Genomic DNA, 20,618 nt, shown 5'->3' on the forward strand with positions numbered 1-20,618 from the left:
GTTCCCACAGGTGACCCTTTCTGGGTCCCATCTAGATAAGAGGCTGAGAGGTTCAGGCTCAGTTGTAAATTCTGTAAGGGCATTTATTTGGGAGGTGTGAGCAAGAGAATAGAATCAGAGTGATTACTTTAACAGGCGGGAGTGAAGCTTGAGAATCTGGCAGAGCGAGGAGCGATTTTGTGCCAGAGTGAGAGGCAGCCAGTCCAAAGTGAAGGTTCTGAATCTCTTAGTACCTCCCACGTGCAGTGTCCTGCTTTTTTTCTTTTTCTTTCTTTTTTTTTTTGTTTTTAATGCAGGACACTTGCTCTGTCACCCAGGATCATTGCTCACTGCAATCTCAAACTCCTTAAGCCCTTCCGGGTAGCTCGGACTACAGGCATATGCCACCATGCTTGACTAGTCTTTCTTTTTCCTTCCCCTTTCCCTTCCCCTTCCCCTTTCCTCAGAGATGGGGTCTTGCTGTGTTGCCCAGGCCGATCTCAAACTCCTGGGCTCAAATGATCCTCCTGTTGACCTCCCAAAGTGCTGGAATTACAGGCATCAGCCACTGTACCTGGGCCCCTGCCATTTTTTCCTGTGACATTTGAAAGGGTTTCTTGCCCTTTAGTAGGTGATTTCAGGCAGGGCCAAGAGGCCTTAGAAAGCAGCACGGCTCTGTTCCCATGCTTCTTCCGGGCGGAAGGGCCAGTGTGCCGTGCCATGGAGGGCGAAGCATTGACTCTAGTCTGGGAGATTCTGTTCATTCAGTCATTCAGCAAACAAATACTGAGTGCCGACCGGGCGTGGTGGCTCACGCCTCTAATCCCTGCACTTTGGGAGACCGAGACAGGCAGATCACCTGAGGTCGGGAGTTTGAGACCAGCCTGACCAACATGGAGAAACTGGTTTCTACGAAAAATACAAAATTAGCCGGGCGTGGTGATGCATGCCTGCAATCCCAGCTACTCAGGAGGCTGAGGCAGGAGAATCGCTTGAACCGGGGGGCAGAGGTTGCGGTGAGCTGAGGTTGCGCCGTTGCATTCCATCCGGCCTGGGCAACAAGAACGAAAGTCCGTCTCAAAAAAAAAAAACAGCAGCAAATACTGAGTGCCCATGTTATGCCAAGTCTGATGAGCACCAGGGTTACAGGGATGCAGAATAGCTCCACCCAGACATGAGACCAATCCCGTGTCCTTCTGCAGGGCTTATGTCATCTTGGGCAATGCTGTCCTCCGATGATGTGGCCAGGATGTCAGCTGCAAAATGAACCCCAAGTCATCCAGTGAGGCTGCGTCTACCTGTAACTTCGCCGTGTCCTAAAAAGGTCTTGAAGGGCAGACAGATGGTTGATAGAATAGCTCTGGAGACCGTTGCCCTGGGTTTGAATCCTGGTTCCACCATTTGTTGATTCCCTAATGTTGGACAAGGAATTTTAACCTTTGTGATAATTACAGCTCCTGTACATCAGAGCAGTGTTGTAAGGATGAAATGAAGTAGCAGACTGTCTATTGTAAGTGCTTACCACATGCTGTTTGTTATTACATGTACATTACATTATAAGAGGGGAAAGTATTCTGTTAGACAACTTACTCTGTTCATTAGTTAAAAACAAGTCAGGGCCGGGCTTGGTGGCTCACACCTGTAATCGCAGCACTTTGGGAGATTGAGATGGGCTAATGGCTTGAGCCCGGGAGTTCGAGACCAACCTGGGCAACATGGTGAAACCCCATATCTTTTTTTTTTTTTTTTTTTTTTTAAGACAGAGTCTCGCTCTGTCGCCCAGGCTGGAGTACAGTGGCGTGATCTCGGCTCAGTGCAAGCTCTGCCTCCTGGGTTCATGCTATTCTCCTGCCTCAGCCTCCCGAGTAGCTGGGACTACAGGCACGCGCCACCATGCCCGGCTAATTGTTTGTGTTTTTAGTAGAGACAGGGTTTTACCGTGTTAGCCAGGACGGTCTCCATCTCCTGACCACGTGATCTGCCTGCCTTGGCCTCCCAAAGTGCTGGGATTACAGGCGTGAGCCACTGCACCCGGCCGAAACCCCATCTCTTATAAAAAATACAAAAAATTCACGGGGCTTGGTGGTGGGTGCCTGTAGTCCCAGCAATGCAGGAGACTGGGCTGTGATCACGCCACTGTACAGCAGCCTGGCTGACAGAGTGAGACCCTGTCTCAAAAAAAAACCCAAAAAACAAAAACCAGTTCAGGAGTGGGGAGTGACTGCTGATGAGTGTGGGATTTCTTTTTGGGGGTATGAAGATGCTCTGGAATCTGGTAGTGGTGATGCTTGCACAGTGGGTGAATATAGTGAAAACCACTGAATTTTATACTTTAAAATGATGAATTTTATGGTGTGTGAATTCTGTCTCAGTTCTTTTTTGTTTGTTTTTTGAGACTGACTCTCACTCCGTGGTCCAGGCTGGAGTGCAGTGGCCCAATCTTATCCCACTGCAACCTCTGCCTCCTGGGTTCCAGTGATTCTCTTGCTTCAGCCTTCTGAGTAGCTGGGATTACAGGCACCCACCACCACGCCCAGCTAATTTTTGTATTTTTGGTAGAGATGGGGTTTCACCATGTTGGCCAGACTGGTCTCAAACTCCTGACCTCAGGTGATCCTGCCTGCCTCGGCCTGAGGCATGAGCCACTGCTCCCAGTCTCTATCTCAGGTTTCTTTCTTTCTTTTCTTTTCTTTTCTTTTCTTTTTTTTTTTTTTTTTTTTTTTTTGAGACAGAGTCTTGCTCTGTTACCCAGGCTGGAGTACAATGGCACAATCTCTACTTACCACAACCTCCACCTCCTGGATTCAAGCGATTCTCCTGCCTCAGCCTCCCGACTAGCTGGGATTACAGGCACGCACCACCATGCCCGGCTAATTTTTGTATTTTTAGTAGAGATAGGGTTTCACTATGTTGGCCGGGCTGGTCTTGAACTCCTGACCTTGTGATCCACCTGCCTCAGCCTCCCAAAGTACTGGGATTACAGGTGTGAGCCACCGTGCCCGGCTTCTACCTCAGTTTTTAAAAATCAGGTTTATAGGTCATAAGTTCTTGAGCAACTAGATTCCCACCAGTTGTGCTACCCGTTCCCTGTCACCTTGAGCTAGTCCTGGACACCTGCAGCAGCCATACCTTCACTGTGTTTCTGGGCTCCCACACATTTCTAAGCCCTCTTGAAGTTAACTTTGGGTAATGGTCTGTGAGAGGAAGTGATGTATGTCACTTCTGGATGGAAGCATTTAAGAGCCAGGGCCGGGCCTTCCAACAATCTTCTTCCCATCAGGACGGCCCCGGAAGTTGTACATTGAGATGGTGGAATGACAAGAGAAAAAGCTACTTGAACCACGGAGTCACCTTATGGAGGCCAGGGGCCTGGTGGAGTCACCCTGCCCACACTAGACGTTGCTTAGAGTTCAACGTGAAGCCATGCAATGTGGGTCACTGCTCAGGAGGACTTTCCCTGTAGCCTCTCATGCAGGTGTACTATGTGATGTGGTGGGTCTCTTTTCTAACAGGAAGCCCCAGCAGGTGCAGCAGGGCCGTGGTTCTCCCAACCCAAGCACATCTTCACAGCTCGCTGCAGTCAAGTACGCAGCTCTCTTGGTGGTGTCTGACAAATGGAGCGTGAAGCCCTCAGTCCAAAGCAGCATCTTGGGTAACCTAGTGTACCTGTCTCGAGCAGCAGGCACGGTACAATGTCAGGCCAGCACCAAAGGATTTTGTCTTCCTTGTAAGACAACATGGGGCAATAGAAAGCTGTATGGGAAATCTTGTAAATGGTGTAATAATTATAATGCGTTTACAGACACTGCATGACAGTCCTTTGTCACCGTAGCGATGGGATCTAATTATTACTGACTCGTTCGTGTTGTGGGTTTTTAGTAACCCTACTACCCACATTCTAGAATTTAAACACATGCTATGAATATCCAATCGCAGGTCACAGAGATGACCTAGAACTGGTGCTCAATACACTTTTTTTTTTTTTTTTTTTTTTTTTTTTTGAGACAGAGTCTCGCTCTGTAGCCCAGGCTGGAGTGCAGTGGCCAGATCTCAGCTCACTGCAAGCTCCGCCTCCCGGGTTCACGCCATTCTCCTGCCTCAGCCTCCCGAGTAGCTGGGACTACAGGCGCCCACCACCTCGCCCGGCTATTTTTTGTATTTCTTAGTAGAGACGGGGTTTCACCGTGTTAGCCAGGATGGTCTCGATCTCCTGACCTCGTGATCCGCCCATCTCGGCCTCCCAAAGTGCTGGGATTACAGGCTTGAGCCACCGCGCCCGGCCCACTTTTTTTTTTTTGAGACCGAGTCTCGCTCTATCTCCCAGGCTGGAGTGCAGTGGCACGATCTCGGCTCAGTGCAACCTCTGCCTCCCGGATTCAAGCGATTTTCCTGCCTCGTCCTCCTGAGTAGCTGGGATTACAGAGCGTGCACCACCATGCCCAGCTACTTTTTGTATTTTTAGTTTCACCATGTTGGCCAAGCTGATCTTGAGCTCCTGACCTCAAGTGATCTTCCCACTTTGTCCTCCCAAAGAACTGGGATAGCAGGTGTGAGCCAACATGCCTGGCCTCAATACACAATTGATTGACACCAGCCTTAAATGCATAGCAATGACCTAACACCAAGGTGAAATGCAAGCAACGCTGGGGAGGGAATGACCAATATGGTGCCCTGTGAGGTCTCAGCCCATGGGCCATCTGGCCTGTCTGTCTCATTAGTACCATTGTTCCCTGTCAGCTTGTGGAAGAGCTGGTTTGAAACTACTTGTTGGACAGAAGGAAGCCACTGACCAAGACCTGTTCTGTGGGTGAAGCTGTCGCCCAGAGCACCCCCCGTGGCTCCCTGGTCCTCTATGCACTAGTAGAAACTCAGTTTTTGCTGAATGGCACAGCCCACTACTAGCTGAATGTGGGGTGGCAGTAGCCAGCATGAGAACCGCCAAGACCATTGTGAGCCAGGAGTTGGGTCACCCCTTCCTTGTCTAGGGTTGCAACAAGAAGTGACAGAGAGAGTCCCACAAGGTCTCTACATCTCCCTCTGTAAGTTGTGGAAATTTCAGTAATTTGCTTGGTCCTTAGGTCTTTGAATCTGAATCTATAAAATGGATGAAATAATATTTCTCTAAACAGGTTTATCATGTGAATCAAAAGAAATCGTAGAAAGTGCCTAGCCAGGGTGCTTGGCATGTAGTAGGTGCTGAGTGAATGTTGGTTGCATTGCTTGGCTCCTACTTAGTGATTCTGCAGTAAACACAGTGCTGTGTAGACTAGGCAGACCTTTCTCTCTTCTGCAATTCTGAGTGCTTCTTGTTAAGAACCGAGGGTACTAACCCTTGTTTTAGAGACATTCAGAAACTAGCAAGCGTAGTGGTATGCGCCTGTAGTCCCAGCTCCTCGGGAGGCTAAGGTGGGAGGAGTACTTGATCCTGGGAGGTAGAGATTGTGGTGAGCTGTGATTGCACTACTGCACTCCAGCCTAGACAACAGAGCAAGACCCTGTCTAAAAAATAAATAAATAAATAAATGTAAACACGGAAATAGAAAACGTTTATACTGACAGAGGCTCGCTCTGTCGCCCAAGCTGGAATGCAGTGGCACGATCTCAGCTCGCTGCAACCTCCACCTCCCAGGTTCAAGTGGTTCTTATGCCTCAGCCTCCAGAGTAGCTAGGATTACAGGCACGCGCCACCATGCCTGCCTTATTTTGTATTTTTATTAGAGACAGGGTTTCTCCATGTTGGTCAGGCTGGTCTCAAACTACCAACCTCAGGTGATCCGCCTGCCTCGGCCTCCCAAAGTGCTGGGATTACAGGCATGAGCCACCTTGCCTGGCTCTTATGTATTTATTTTTTAAAGACAGGGTCTTGCTCTGTCACCAGGCTGGAGTGCAGTGTTGGGATCATATCTCACTGTAACCCCCAATTTCTGAGCTCAAGTGATCCCCTCACCTCAGCCTCCTGAGTAGCTGGGACTACAGGTGTGCACCACCACACCTCACTATTTTTTAATTTTTTGTAGAGATGGGGTTTCACTGTGTTGCCCAGGCTGGTCTCAAACTCCTGGCCTCAATCGATCCTCCTGCCTCAGCCTGCCAATGTGCTGGGATTACAGGCATGAGCCACTGTGCCTGGCCAGCAACAATATTTATAACAGCCCCCAAGAGGAAACAATCCAAGTATCCATCACCCATTGAATGGATAGACAAAATGTGGTATATCCATACAATGAAATGTTACTCAGGCATGAAGAGGAATGAAGGGCTGATGCATGCTACAACGTGGATGGACCTTGAAGACATTATTCTAAGTGAAAGAAGCCAGTTACAAAGGACCACTTATTGTGTGATTTTATTCATTTATTTATTTTTTAATGTATTTATTTATTTATTTGAGACAGAGTCTCCCTCTGTGCCCAGGCTATAGTGCAGTGGTGCAGTCTTGGCTCGCTGCAACCTCCACCTCCAAGGTTCAAGCGAATCTTCTGCCTTAGCCTCCTGAGTAGCTGGGATTACAGGCGCCTGTCATCACACCCAGCTAATTTTTTAATATTTTTGGTAGAGACGGGGTTTCACCACGTGGGACAGGCTGGTCTCGAACTCCTGTCCTCAAGTGAACCTCCCGCCTCGGCCTCCCAGAGTGCTGGGATTACAAGTGTGAGCCACCACGCCCAGCCTGTTTTTCCTTTTAAAGCCGTGACTCTATTTTCCCTTCTGGCCTTGGTGTGTGGCCTCTTCCCCACTCTGTCACCTGCCCTTTTGAGTCCCTTTCCATCAGGAAGCCCTCCTTAACCACTACCAGACTCACCCACACATGAACTGGCTCCCACCATCTGTTTATTTTGGCAAGGAGATAAAGATATGTCTTCCACCAGAGAAGCAGAGGCCACTACTCGATTCAGTTTGCCCTCCCTGCTGGGCACAGGTGTCATGGCCTCCCTTAAGTGCTTATTAATTCCTGTGTTTCAGCTTTCTCTCCTTCCACCCGCTGCTAGGCTTCCGTGCGCACAGTGCTTTGTGGAATTGCTCCTGTCTCTTCAGCTTAGCAGTGTGCCTTGAAGAGGAAGAGCTGCAGAGAAATGTTGAAATAAATTGCTTTTTGAAAAATAATTTGACAGTAAGTCAAGGACCTTAAAAATATTTATTCCCTTTGATTCAGAAATATTTCTAAGACAAATTCAGAAATTCTTTTTTTTGAGACAAATTCTGGCTCTGTCCGCCCAGGCTGCAGTGGAGTGGTGCAGTCTTGGCTCACTGCAACCTCCTCCTCCCAGGTTCAAGTGATTCTCATGCCTCAGCCTCCAGCTAGCTGGACTGCAGGTGTGCACCAACACACCCAGCTAATTGTTGTATTTTTTGTAGAAACAGGGATTTGATGTGTTGCCCAGGCTAGTCTTAAACTCCTGAGCTTAAGCGATTTGCCTGCCTCAGCCTCCCAAAGTCCTGAGACTATAGGCGTGCACCACTGCGCCTGGGCCAGAAATTCTATTTTAAGGAACTTATCAGCGGCTTACAAAGACTTATGTTGAAAATATATCAATCCTGTTTTTCATGACTTTTTTTTTTAAACAATTTTAATTTTTTTTTCTGTACTAGAAAATGCACTGTAACTTGACATTGTAATAGTGAAAATATAATGACATTTGAGAATTTATAACAAGAGAAAATGTTCACAATTTAATATATGAAAAGAAGTAGAACAAAATTATGTGTAGTATAACACCAATCATGTTAAAAACATGGCCGGGCACAGTGGCTCACACCTCTAATCCCAGCACTTTGGGAGGCTGAGGCAGGCAGATCACGAGGTCAGGAGTTTGAGACCAGCCTGGCCAACATAGTGAAATCCCATCTCTTCTAAAAATACAAAAATTAGCCAAACATGGTGGCAGGCAACTGTCATCCCAGCTACTCAAGAGGCTGAGGCAGGAGAATCGCTTGAACCTGGGAGGCGGAGGTTGCAGTGAGCTGAGCGAGATGGCACCACTGCACTCCAGCCTGGGCAACAGCAAGACTCCATCTCAAAAAAAAAAAAAAGGTATGTCCTGTAATATACATGTACAAAACTGGTAGAATGAAACCAAATAAGAGTTTGGATTATGTTTTCTTTAATTTTATGTTTTAAAATGTAGCACGTTTTCTTCACTAAACATGCTTTTAAATTTTTTAATTGACAAAGTTGTATATATTTATAGTATACAGCATATTGTTTTGAAGTCTGGTAGAATTGCTCAATTGAGCTAATTAACATATGCATTACCTCACACCTTTTTTTTGTGGTGAGAACACTTAAAATCTACTCTTAGCAGTCTTCAAGAGTACAACACATTGCTACTAACTATAGTCATGTTATACAATAAGTCTCTCTTTGTTTTTTTGGTTGTTTTTTTTTTTGAGCAGAGTTTTGCTCTTGTTGCCCAGGCTGGAGTGCAGTGGCACAATCTCGGCTCACTACAACCTCTGCCTCCCAGGTTCAAGCGATTCTCCTGCCTCAGCCTCTGGAGCAGCCGGGATTACAGGCACGTGCCACCACGCCTGGCTAATTTTTTGTATTTTTAGTAGAGATGGGGGTTTCACCATGTTGGCCAGGCTAGTCTCTTAACTCCTGACCTCAGGTGATCCACCTGCCTTGGCCTCCCAAAGTACTGGGATTACAGGCGTGAGCCACCACACCCAGCCTCAGTAGGTCTTTTGAACTGTATTTAAGTTTAACTTTTTGTTTTGAAATAGTTTCAGATTTGCAGAAAAGTTGCAACAGTGCCAACAATTCTTGAGTGCCCTTTACCCAGATTTCCCCATTGTTAATATTTTACCATATTTGCTTTATCGATGTGTGTGTGTGTGTGTGTGTGTATGTGTGTGTGTCTTAGATCACTCAGTCTTTATCTTTCATGCCCTTGACAGTTTTGAAAATGTGAGGCCGTGTCTCTGTCAACGTCTCACAGTTTGGTTTGGGTTTGTCTAATGTTCCCTCATAACAAGATGCAGCTTCCACCCTAGGCAACAGAGTGAACAACAACAAAAAAAAGAGGTGACCTGGGTGCTTTTGATACCAATCTACATTCAGATGTGGGAGCAAAGAAATGACTTAAAGTTGAAGTTTATATTTAAAAGGGAAGCAGAGTGTAAGTTTGGAAAATCTGCAGCCTGGCCATGTGACAGAGAAAGAAAAACCTTTTTCAAGAGAATTCAAGCAGGCTGTGGAGCAACCACTTGCTAGAGCGATTTGCAGATTTAAAAAGGAGCCAAGTGCTGATAGCCAAGACTGTGGGATAAAAAAAAAGGCCTTGAAGGCATTTCAGAGACCTTCCCGGCAGCCCCTCCCATTACAGTTGTAGAGACCTAGGAGGGAAGAATGCTTTGTGGTTCAGGCCCAGGGCCAGGGCCCCGCTGCCCTGCACAGCCTCAGGACACTGCTCCTCACATCCCTGGCCACTCAGCCTCCAGCCTTGGCTCAAAGGGGCCCAGATACAGCTCAGGCTGACCGCGCTAGAGGGTGAAAGCCATAAGCCTTGGTGGCTTCTATGTGATGATGAGCCTGTGGGTGGACAGAGTGCAAGAGTGAAGGAGGCTTGGCAGCCTCCACCTAGATTTCAGAGGATGTGTGGGAAAGCCTGGATACCCAGGCAGAAGCCTGCTGCAGGGGCAGACCCCTTACTGAGAACCTCTGGTAGGGCAGTGTGGAGGAGGAATGTGGGGTTGGAGGCCCCATACAGAGTTCCCACTGGGGCACTGCCTAGTGGAGCTGTAGGAAGGGGGCCACTGTCGTCCAGACCCCGGAATGGTAGATCCATCAGCACCTTGCAACCTGTTCCTGGAAAAGCCACAGGCTGTGAGAGCAGCCTTGGGTTGAACCCTGCAAAGCCACCAGGGCAGAGCTGCCCAGGACCTTGGGAGCCCACCCTTTGCACCAGCACGCCCTGGATGTGAGACATGGAGTCAAAGGAGATTATTTGGGAGCTTTAAGATTAACGACTGTCTGGCAGGTACGGTGACTCACACCTGTAATCCCAGCACTACGGGAGGCCGAGGTGGGAATGCAGTGGCGCTATCTCGGCTCACTGCAACCTCCACTTCCTGGGTTCAAGCGATTCTCCTGCCTCAGCCTCCCAAGCAGCTGGGACTACAGGCACCCACCATCACGCCCAGCTAATTTTTGTATTTTTAGTAGAGACAGGGTTTCATCATGTTGGCCAGGCTGGTCTCGAACTCCTGACCTCAGGTGAGCTGCCCACCTCAGCCTCCCAAAGTGCTGGGATTACAGGCGTGAGCCACTGTGCCTGACTGGCGGAACTGGTTTTTTTTTTTTTTTTTTTTTTTGAGACGGAGTCTTGCTCTGTCACCCAGGCTGGAGTGCAGTGGCTGGATCTCAGCTCCCTGCAAGCTCCGCCTCCCGGGTTTACGCCATTCTCCTGCCTCAGCCTCCCGAGTAGCTGGGACTACAGGTGCGTGCCACCTCGCCCGGCTAGTTTTTTGTATTTTTTAGTAGAGACAGGGTTTCACCATGTTAGCCAGGATGGTCTGGATCTCCTGACCTCATGATCCGCCCGTCTCAGCCTCCCAAAGGGAACTGGTTTTTTAATTGAGAGGGTTGGTACTTCTTCCTTCCTGCCTTTGTCCAAGGGCTGCTCGGGGCGTGTGTGTGTGTGTGTGTGTGTGTGTGTGTGTGTGTGTGTGTGTTTCAAAGACAGAGATCTGTATTTAAGTATTAACTCAGGTCGGATACTTGGGATTTTTCACCAGGCATCGTCACCCATCAGCCAGCTCAGATTAATTAACATTAATTTGGTTGGTCTGTTCCCAGGCCCCTGGGGTGCAGGCACTTTCTGTCATTAAGTCTTTGTGACCCAGCCTTGTGTGACACATCTCCCATGATGGGGAGCCACGCCCACAACAGCGCATTCTGTGTTCAGACTCCTTTATTAGAACGTCTTTGCTTTGAGGGGATGTAAACCTCTGTCCTCTGTAACTATTCCTATTTCTGAATGCCAGGCCTCTCCCTTTAGCAGTTTTCTGACCACTTAAAACAGGGATCAAGTGCCTCTGAATCTTCTTTTCTTAGGATTAACCTGTCCAGTTCCTTTACTGTTTCTTTTTCTTTTTCTTTCTTTTTTTTTTTTTTTTTTGGAGAGAGGGTCTTTCTCTCCCAGGCTAGAGTGCAGTGGCACAATCATCATGGCTCACTGCGGCCTCTAACTTCTCGGCTCAAGTAATCCTCCTGCTTCAGCCTCCTGAGTAGTAGGGACTACAGGTGCATGCTACCACACTTGGATAATTTTTTTTTTTTTTGAGATGGGGGTCTCACTTTGTTGCCCAGGCTGGTCTCGAACTTCTGGCCTCAGCAATTCTCCAGCCTTGGCCTCCCAAAGTGCTGAGATTACAGGCGTGAGCCCCTGTGCCTGGCCTACTGTTTCTCTTGTGACAGGTGTTGGGGACTACTCCCTAGGGCCACTTTCTGACTGTTGCAGTTCGTCTTTGATGTTCAATGTGGAACTCATTTGGAATTCTATTAAAGAATCCTTAGTGTGCATGCCCTTTTGGGGAGGCCATGTTGACTTCGGCCCATCCCATTCTCGTTTCGGTAAAGGAGGAGGGAGTAGCAATGTCCATGCTGTGGGCTTGCTGCCATGGACTTGCTATAGGGATTGTAACACACGCGTGTGTGAGCAGGGGGTGTTGGGGGGACAGCATTCTGATTGCCTCCAGGTGATCTCTTCAGACTGTCGCCCCTGCGCTAGAGGCAGAAGCTGACTTCAGAACTGATCTGCCCAGAATTTGAGAAAAGTAAAGCAAGACCCCTGGCGCTCTCTGTTTCTCTTTTCTATATTTTTATTCAAAATTAATTGAGGCAATCAGCCAGGCATGGTGGCTCATGCCTGTAATCCTAGCACTTGGGAGGCCAAGGCAGGCGGATCACTTGAGGTCAGGAGTTTGACACTAGCTTAGACAACATGGTGAAACCCCGTCTCTACAAAAAATACAAAAATTAGCCAGGCATGTTGGCGGGTACCTGTAATCGCAGCTACTTGGGAGGCTGAGGTGGGAGAATTGCTTGAACCTGGGAGGCGGAGGTTGCAGTGAGCCGAGGTTGTGCCACCGCACTCCAGCCTGGGGACAAGAGCCAGACCCTGTCTCAAAAAAAAAAAAAAAAGCCCGGGTTTGGTGGCTCACATCTGTAATCCCAGCACTTTGGAAGACTGAGGGAGACAGATCACCTGAGGTCAGGAGTTTGAGACCAGCCTGGCCAGCATGGCAAAACTCTATCTCTACTAAAAATACAAAAATTAGCCAGGCCTGGTGGCAGGCACCTGTAATCCCAGCTACTCTGGAGGCCGAGGCAGGAGAATTGCTTGAACCTGGGAGGCAGAGGCTGCAGTGAGCCGAGATCGTGCCATTGTACTCCAGCCTGGGCAACAAGGGCAAAACTCCATCTAAAAAAAAAAAAAAAAATTGAGGCAAAAGTGGGAATGGTCAAGAGGATGAACCAGCATGAACTCCTATGGAGAGTTTTGTGCCTGTAAATCACCTTGTGCCACCTTTTAATGTTGACACTGGATTATATCCATGCAATGCCCTGGAGCTTAGGGGAACTGTGGGCTTACCTCCTTGGCATTCAAGCCAGGGAGCCGAGGCCCCAGAGATGCTGCTAGAAGCAGGCACAGGGAGCTGCAGCTGCAGCATCAGCCCCTGTGGGCCTGGTCAGCTCAATTTGTGCTGAGTCATGCCCGCTGTTCGCCCGCTGTCCCCCCCCACCCCCCAGTCATGCTTGCACATATCTGACTCAGCAGCTGTCTTCCTCTTTCACGTCATTGCATCGGGCGCGTGCTGGTCATGTGTTTCTAAATTAAGTCCTGTTGTGTGGGAAAAAGGCCATCAGCTGGGGGCGTTTGGCCATCTTCAGTGGAGAATGTTCTCCAGGACATCTGGGTCAAGGCCTTGGGACTGCGTTGATATTAGGGGTGCAGGCATCGTTGTACAGTCTTACCTTCCTGTAGCAGCGTTCTGATCACACCACCCCCTTGCCCTGTCCTCACCAGCTTCCCCGGGGCCAAACACCTTAGACTGGTATACAGACCCCTAGGCCCTTACACACTCATCTGGATGTCTCCTTTAAAAGTTTATCTCGGCCGAGTGTGGTGGCTTATACCTGTTATCCCAGCACTTTGGGAGGCCAAGGTGGGAGGATTGCTTGAGCCTAGGAGTTTGAGACCCGCCTGGGCAACTTAGTGAGACCCCATCTCTACAAAAAAATTTTAAAAATCAGCTGGTATGGTGGTGCATGCCTATGGTCCCGGCTACTCAGGAGGCTGAAGCAGGAGGATTGCTTGAGCCCCGGAGTTGCAGGCTGCAGTAAGCTGTGATCACACCACTGCACTCCAGCCTTGGTGACTCCAGCCTGTTCAGTGAATGAATGAACGCTTATCTCTTACTTGCCATCTATGCATCCCCACATATAAACACATCCCATTGCACCACACTTGAGTTACCCCAGACCCCGAGTTTCCCATGTTCTAGGCTCTGGTATACGCTTCCTCTGTCGGTAGCTTCACTCATCCCCCTAATCTGACCAGTGGACCCTGATCATTCGTCACAATCCAGCCCGGATGTTGGCCTCTGGGCGCCCCTTCCTTGACTGTTTCAGACTGTCATGGCTGCTTTTTCCTTCCAGCTCTATTTCCCCTACACCTGGCCTCCCCATGCAGCCATGACTGCTGGGATAGGTCTGCCCTTTCTCATAGCAGGAGAGCACCTTGGGGCAAGGTTGGCGTGTCCGCTCCTTCCTGAACCAGCACAGTTCCTGGCATGCAACAGGTGCTCCTCAGCTGTTTGCTGCATGCGTGGACATAAGAGTGACAGAGGCGTGTCCTTCGACATGACGTTTTTGTACCTGAACATTGTTTAGAGGCTTTTCCAGACTGTAGGCTCTGTGGAATTAGGAGCCTGCCTGCCTCGCCCTCCCTGGCATCCTTAGTGCTTTGGGCCCCACGGGCCAGCGGAGCCCTGGTGCGAGTTCCAGGCCTGCTTTGGTGGGAGTGCTCAGCGCCTTTAGCCACACAGAGCAGTAGCTTGCAAGGCTTTCGGAGCACATCTCCAGCACATCTAAGAATCAGGAAGCAACTCAGTTTCTGGAATGGATTTCACAAAGTCTGTGAATCAGACGGCCCCACAGGCCCTACTCAACAGCCTTCTTTCATTTATTATTATTATTATTTTAAATACAGAAGATGCTAGTCTTCAAAGAACCTCTTTACTCTTTACTCTTTTTTTTTTTTTTCGAGACAGTCTCATTCTATTGCCCAGGCTGGAGTGCAATGGCATGATCTTGGCTCACTGCAACCTTCACCTCCTAGGTGCAAGTGATTCTCCTGTCTCAGCCTCCAGAGTAGCTAGAATTACAGGGGTGCGTCACCACACTTGGCTAATTTTTGTATTTTAGTAGAGACTGGATTTCACCAATGTTGGCCAGGCTGGTCTCGAGCTCCTGACCTCAAGTGATCCACCCGCCTCGGCCTCCCAAAGTGTTGGGATTACAGGCGCGAGCCACTGCACCAGTTTTTTAAAAAATTTGCTGGGTGAGGTGTTACATACCTGTACTCTCAGCTACTTGGGAGGCTGAGGTGGCAGGATGGCTTGAGGCCAGGAGTATGAGGGTGCAGTGAACTATGATTATGCTACTGCTCTCCACCCCGTGTGACAGAGTGAGACCGTGTCTCTTAAAACAAGCAAACCAAAAAGATGCAGGAACCTAAGATCCTACAGCCTGGGTTCCCTCTGGGTGCAAGCAACTTCTCCTGCCTCTTGAGGCCCTGAGTATGTTGTACAATGACACGATGGCTGAGTAGACTACAAAAGGAACCCTGCAGGGACTTGAGACAACATGGACATGGTTCACATATTCCGGAAGTATTTCTCTAGCTGTGTAGAATTTTAGAGCTGAAGATGATCCTTGATTGGTGACTAGCTCCATATTGCTTTATGGAGAAGAAACCTGAGGCCCGGGAGGTCAAGTAACCTGCCCAGATTCCCACAACCAGAGCCTGTGGCATCTAGACTGCTCAGTCAGTACAGAGCTCCAGTAACTAGGTGCACTTCAGTTATCTGGAGTAGGCGCTAATAACTTATTTCCTGTCAGAGGCCAGGTAATAAATATTTTTTAGGCTTTGCATGCCAAGAAGTAAAATCTAGGATATTATATATAACAAGAGAGGCAACAAGTGTCCACATTTTTTGTTGATGAAATTCAAATAAGGCTGGTTGCAGTGGTTCACACCTGTAATCCCAGCACTTTGGGAGGCCAAGGTGGGAGAATTGCTTGAGCCCAGGTGTTTGAGGCCAGCCTGGGCAACTTAGACCCTGTCTCTGTATTTTAAAATATATATTTTTAAAAGAAATTCAAGTAATAACTAATAACAGTTGAGTGTAAGTTTTTAATACAGGTTTGTTAATAAGAAGAATGGAATGATTTTTGTAGGGATAACAGTTTTGGGCCAGGTGCCAATGGCTCACACCTCTAATCCCAGCACTCTTGGAGGCTGAGGTGGGAGAATCGCTTGAATCCAGGAGTTTGAGACCAGCCTGGGCAACATGGCTAAACCCTGTCTCTACAAAAATATATTTAAAAATTAGCCGGGCATGGTAGGTAGTGTGCACCTGTAGTCCCAACTACTGTGGAGACTGAGGTGGGAGGATCACTTGAGCCCAGAAAGTTGAGGCTGGAGTGAGCTGTGATTGTGCCACTGCACTGCAGTCTGGGTGACAAAGCAAGACCCAGTCTCAAAAAAACAGAAAACGGAAAACAATTTTGTTCATTGGGGTTCTCAGTTAGTGTTCCCAAACATCAAAATGTGTTGCAAATACCACCTGTCAGTGCTCATCTATAATGAGATTGTATAGGTGACATCTTTGAAAATAGCTTTTCACACAAATAGGTACTGCCAAGTTATATTAGGGAGCATAAATTTTGATGGAGCATATTCATCATTGGAAGACAGCATTCATAGGATTTTTTTTTAGATTCCCCTCTTGATATTTGCCTTTTTGCATTATTGCATTGCAGATCAGCCACTTCCAATTGAAAGTTAGATGAGAGCTGCTCAGTTGTACAGTTAAATGGATTTTAAATATAGGAATTTCCTTCATACTTAGATCAAGATCTGAAAAATGCTGCTAGGGCTAGAACTGTGGTTTGAGCTCAAAAAAATGTGCAAAGTTTTCTCACTTGTTTTAACCTTGACAGTCTAGGAATTGTATGATGCAGATTGACATTACTTGTGATTAATACAAGGTTAATTTCATTGAAATGACTTTACCACAATATACATTTTGCATATAACTGCTGTTTTGCCTTATAATTTTAGATTGGCCTCATTAAGAAACATCAAGTCTGCAGCAAAAGCCAATTTCCAAAGTCGTTTAGTATTTGGTAATAGTGGTTGAGGGCAGTTTTTTCTTTTTTCTTTTTCTTTTTTTTTTGAGATGGAGTCTCGCTCTCTCGCCCAGGCTGGAGTGCAGTGGTGTGATCTCAGCTCATTACAACCTCTGCCTCCCAGTTTCAAGTGATTCTCCTGCCTCAGCCTCCTGAGTAGCTGGGACTACAGGCACGTGACACCACAGCCAGCTAATTTTTTGTATTTTTAGTAGAGATGGGGTTTCACCGTGTTAACCAGGATTGTCTTGATCTCCTCACCTTGTGATCTGCCCGCCTCGGCCTCCCAAAGTGCTGGGATTACAGCACCGTGCCCAGCCCTTTTTTTTTTTTTTTTTTTTTTTTTAAGACTAAGAGGGCAGTACTTTTCAGTTATTCTTGTTCAGAGAAGTTTTAGTATTCACTCTGAGCTCAAAATAGTCACACCAGACTTTACCACTGCTAAGCTGCTGAGCTGCTGTATGGTAGAACAGTTAGGATATTCAGCTTCTATTTTTGACAAAAATCCTTAAGACCAACTTAGGTTAAGTCTGTGAGAGCAAATACTGTTGACATTCCCTTGTTTGATCACATATAATAGATTCAAATTTTTTGCTTAGTATCTGCTGGTGAATAATAGTGAACAACCGTAGGCTCCAACTAAGTCTTTTTCTGCCCCCCACATTCATTATAACACATCTTAGTGGATTCCACCTGAGATGGTACTAAACTTTTCTCAGCTTCTTTGAAAATGCTCTTATTTTTAGTTGTTTCATGCTAATTCTTCAAACTTGGCATTGACTCCCCAAGTAAATAACAACTGAAAAGTATTGGTAATGTCTTGCGATTCATCAAGAGCCAAGGAATTGCATTCTTAAACCCTCTTGGTGGCTTTCCTCTAAATGCTTCCAAGATATGAGCAAATGCTATAGAAATTGCAGGGAAGTCCAAAGGGCTGCGCTTCTCCTGTGGCTCAGTCTTATTTCATACCTGCGACATCTTTTAAGGGAAATTTGCAAGAGGGAGAATTATCAACTTAAAAAAAAATAGCCAAGGAAACCTTGACTCTTCAAGGAAGCAAGGAAAACTACTCTCCTTGGAAGTGACATCAGAGGAGGCTCAGTGCAAGTCAGGACCTCACCACCACTGGGCGGAACCAGGGAACCCCACCCCATGTGTCAGTTCAGACCATCTGGGGAGCAGTAATGAAGTACTCTTCCCTCTCCAAGCTAGGGTTTGTCAGCGGAGGCCCAGGAGGGAGACTGAATCTTGCCTGACAGCAATGAATTGATACCTTCCTTCCCTATCGGCAGGGTGACAGAGAATATTTAATAAAATCAAAAGAGGCTGGGTGCAATGGCTCACACCTATAATCCCAACACTTTGGGAGGCCAAGGTGGGTGGATCACTTGAGGCCGGGAGTTTGAGACCAGCCCCAGCAACATATTGAGACCCTGTCTCTACTAAAAATACAAAAAAAAAAAAAAAAAATTAGCCAGGTGTGGTGGCATGCACCTGTAATCACAGCTACTCTGGTGGCTGAGGCACGAGAATCACTTGAACCTGGGAGGCAGAGGTTGTAATGAGCTGAGATCACACAATTGCACTCCAACCTGGGCAATAGAGACTCTTGTCTCAAAAATAAAATAAAATTAAAATTAAATAGTCTTAAATAAGATTCAGGATCTTAAAGTACTCAGAATGCCCAGGATACAATAAAATTCAATCACTATACCAAGAACCAAAGAACTCTCAACTTGAATGAGAAAAGACAGTCAACAGACACCAGCATCAAGATGACACAGATGTTGGAATTAAACAACATATAAAGAAGAATGAAACACATGTCTTAGAACCGAAACATACAATAGCCAAAATAGGAAACTGAATGGATGACTCCGCAGCAAAATGGAGAAGACAGAAGAGAATCTGTGAACTTGAAGTTAGAGTAGTAGAAATTACCTAACCCAAACAACAGAAACTAGACTAAAAACCAAAACAAAACAAATGAACAGAGCCTCAGGATTTTGTGGGACTAATAAAAGTTCTAACTTTCATGTCACCAAAGTCCCAGGAGAAGAAGAGAAAGAGAGTGAGGCTGAAAAGTTATTTAAAAAATAATGGTGGCCGGGCACAGTGACTCACTCCTATAATCCCAGCACTTTGGGAGACTGAGGCGGGCAGAATCCCAGGAGTTCAATACCAGACTGGGCAATGTGGCAAAACCCTGTCTCTACTAAAAATACAAAAATTAGCCATGTGTGGTGAGGCACACCTGTAGTCCCACCTACTTGGGAGGCTGAGGCAGGAGGATCCCTTGAGCCCAGGAAGTTGAGGCTGCAGTGAACTGTGATTGTGCTACTACACCTCCAGCCTGGGTGATAGAGCGAGACCTTGTCTCCTTAAAAAAAATAATAATAAATAAATGAAAAGTTGCTGTATTTGTAAAAGACATAAATCTACAGATTCAAGAAACAACCTCACAGAGGGTAAACACAAATCTGCACCAACATCTTAGTATGGATAATAAACTTCCTGGGCACTCTGGCTATGGAGCAATCTGTTTGAGTCACTCTTGGACACTGCTTTTTAATAGGTCACCTTGGAGAGTGTAGTGTTCCCCGAGCACCTCTCAGTCTCTGGGGGTTGTGCTGTCAGGCAACAGTAGGGTATGGTTCTATGAGGGTTTTCCCTCATCTTGAAGCCACTAAACCTTGGCAGAGGGGTTTGTGAACCCAAATGACCCCGCTCCACCTGCAGGCAGAAGGTGGATGCCAGAGTCTTGTCTGGGTGGCCGTGACGTGACAGTGACAGTCAGCTAAAGGGCTGACTAAATTACATGTTTTATTTCTCTTTCCTTCCTTGTTACTGCTTTGATTGGGGTGTCTGACTCATGCCAGTATCAGTGCTGAGTTGGTTGCTCGATCTTGTTTACTGACCAGAAGTTGCAAACAGCAAATGCAAAACTGCAAATACTTCCTGGAAGACAACCTGTTCAGTGTTGCAAACGGTTGGCCTCAGACAGCCCTTGTGTTCTTATGTCATTCTCCCTTTCAGAAGCTGGTGAGGCTCCCGCCAGTGCCTCCCAGCCTGTGTGCCCCCTGATTTGTTTGTCCATCTTGCTCGGTGGTGTGCGGGACCGGAGCTGTTGCCCTTGATTGCTACCTTGGCAGGAATCAGTCAGCTACTGAAATTGACAAGGAATTGTGGTCAAGCTATACATGCATAGTTTTTACCTTTCTCTGTCTGTATGTTGTATTTTCTAATAATGAAAACTTATGTAGAGACCTAACTTATAATAAAAGATCAAGTCAGATCTGCTCTATTTAGAGTTGGGGAGATGTGTTTGGCTGGTATTTTGACATGTGCCTTTTTCTGTGCCTAATTTTTTTTTTTGAGACAGGATCTCACTCTGTTGCCTAGACTAGAGTGCAGTGGTGTGATTATGGTTCACTGCAACCTCAACCTCCTGGGCTCAAGTGATCCTCCTACCTCAGCCTGCCACATAGCTGGGACTACAGGTGCGCACCATCACACCTGGCTAATTTTTGTATTTTGTGGTAGAACTGGGGTTTTGCCATGTTGCCCAGGTTGGTCTCGAACTGCTGAGCTCAAGCAGTCTGCTCGCCTTGGCCTCCCATAGTGCTGAGATTACAGGCGTGAGCCATCACACCCAGCTCTGTACCTAATTTTACAGATGAGAACATCCAAAGCCTTCTGTTGGTAAGGGGTGTGTCTGGGATCCCAGCCAGCTGGTGTGGCAAGAGCCTGGTCTAGTTCTTGTTTGCTGCTTGGACTGATACTGTCTTTGGCCACATGAGCTCTACCTTGTCCCCTGTTCCTTTTGCTGAAGGTATAAAGAAGAAACTCAGAGATTAAAGCCTCTTTCAGGGCAGAAGGCTCACGCAGGCTTCCAGAACCTCCTCGGAGTGCCTGTAGGGACTACCTGATCTGGAAGAGAGTTGTCAGTCAAGACATGCAGAGTTTTCCCATCAGAGTATGTGGTATAGCAGAAGTGGCTCCCAAACTGTGCCAGGGCACTGCAGCAAACTCACAAGTGCCTCATTCGCAAATGCGGCAGATGTTTAATTCTATTGAACTCCATGCAAAGTGCTAGCTTGGGACAGTTCACAGTTCCAACATGAGATCCTTGCTGTGTTCCTTCTTAGGATTTTACATCTTTGCGAAGCTGGGTTTGCAGTGATTGTTCGGACCTAACTACTTTATACGTGAAACTGTT

The 20,618-nt window shown here is 47.2% G+C and overlaps 1 protein-coding gene and 1 non-coding gene across 2 annotated transcripts in view; both read left to right on the forward strand.

Moving 5' to 3' along the window:
- LOC112620392 (NADPH--cytochrome P450 reductase) overlaps positions 1-20,618 on the forward strand; it is a 72,395-nt gene that overhangs the window by 11,072 nt on the left and 40,705 nt on the right. The window lies entirely within an intron of this gene.
- On the forward strand, positions 17,245-17,379 carry LOC112621940. Its single transcript, XR_003118861.1, has one exon. It is a non-coding gene; the product is annotated as a small nucleolar RNA SNORA14 (small nucleolar RNA).

This window comes from Theropithecus gelada, chromosome 3 (assembly GCF_003255815.1).
Source record: "Theropithecus gelada isolate Dixy chromosome 3, Tgel_1.0, whole genome shotgun sequence".
NCBI classification, from domain to species: Eukaryota; Metazoa; Chordata; class Mammalia; order Primates; family Cercopithecidae; genus Theropithecus; species Theropithecus gelada.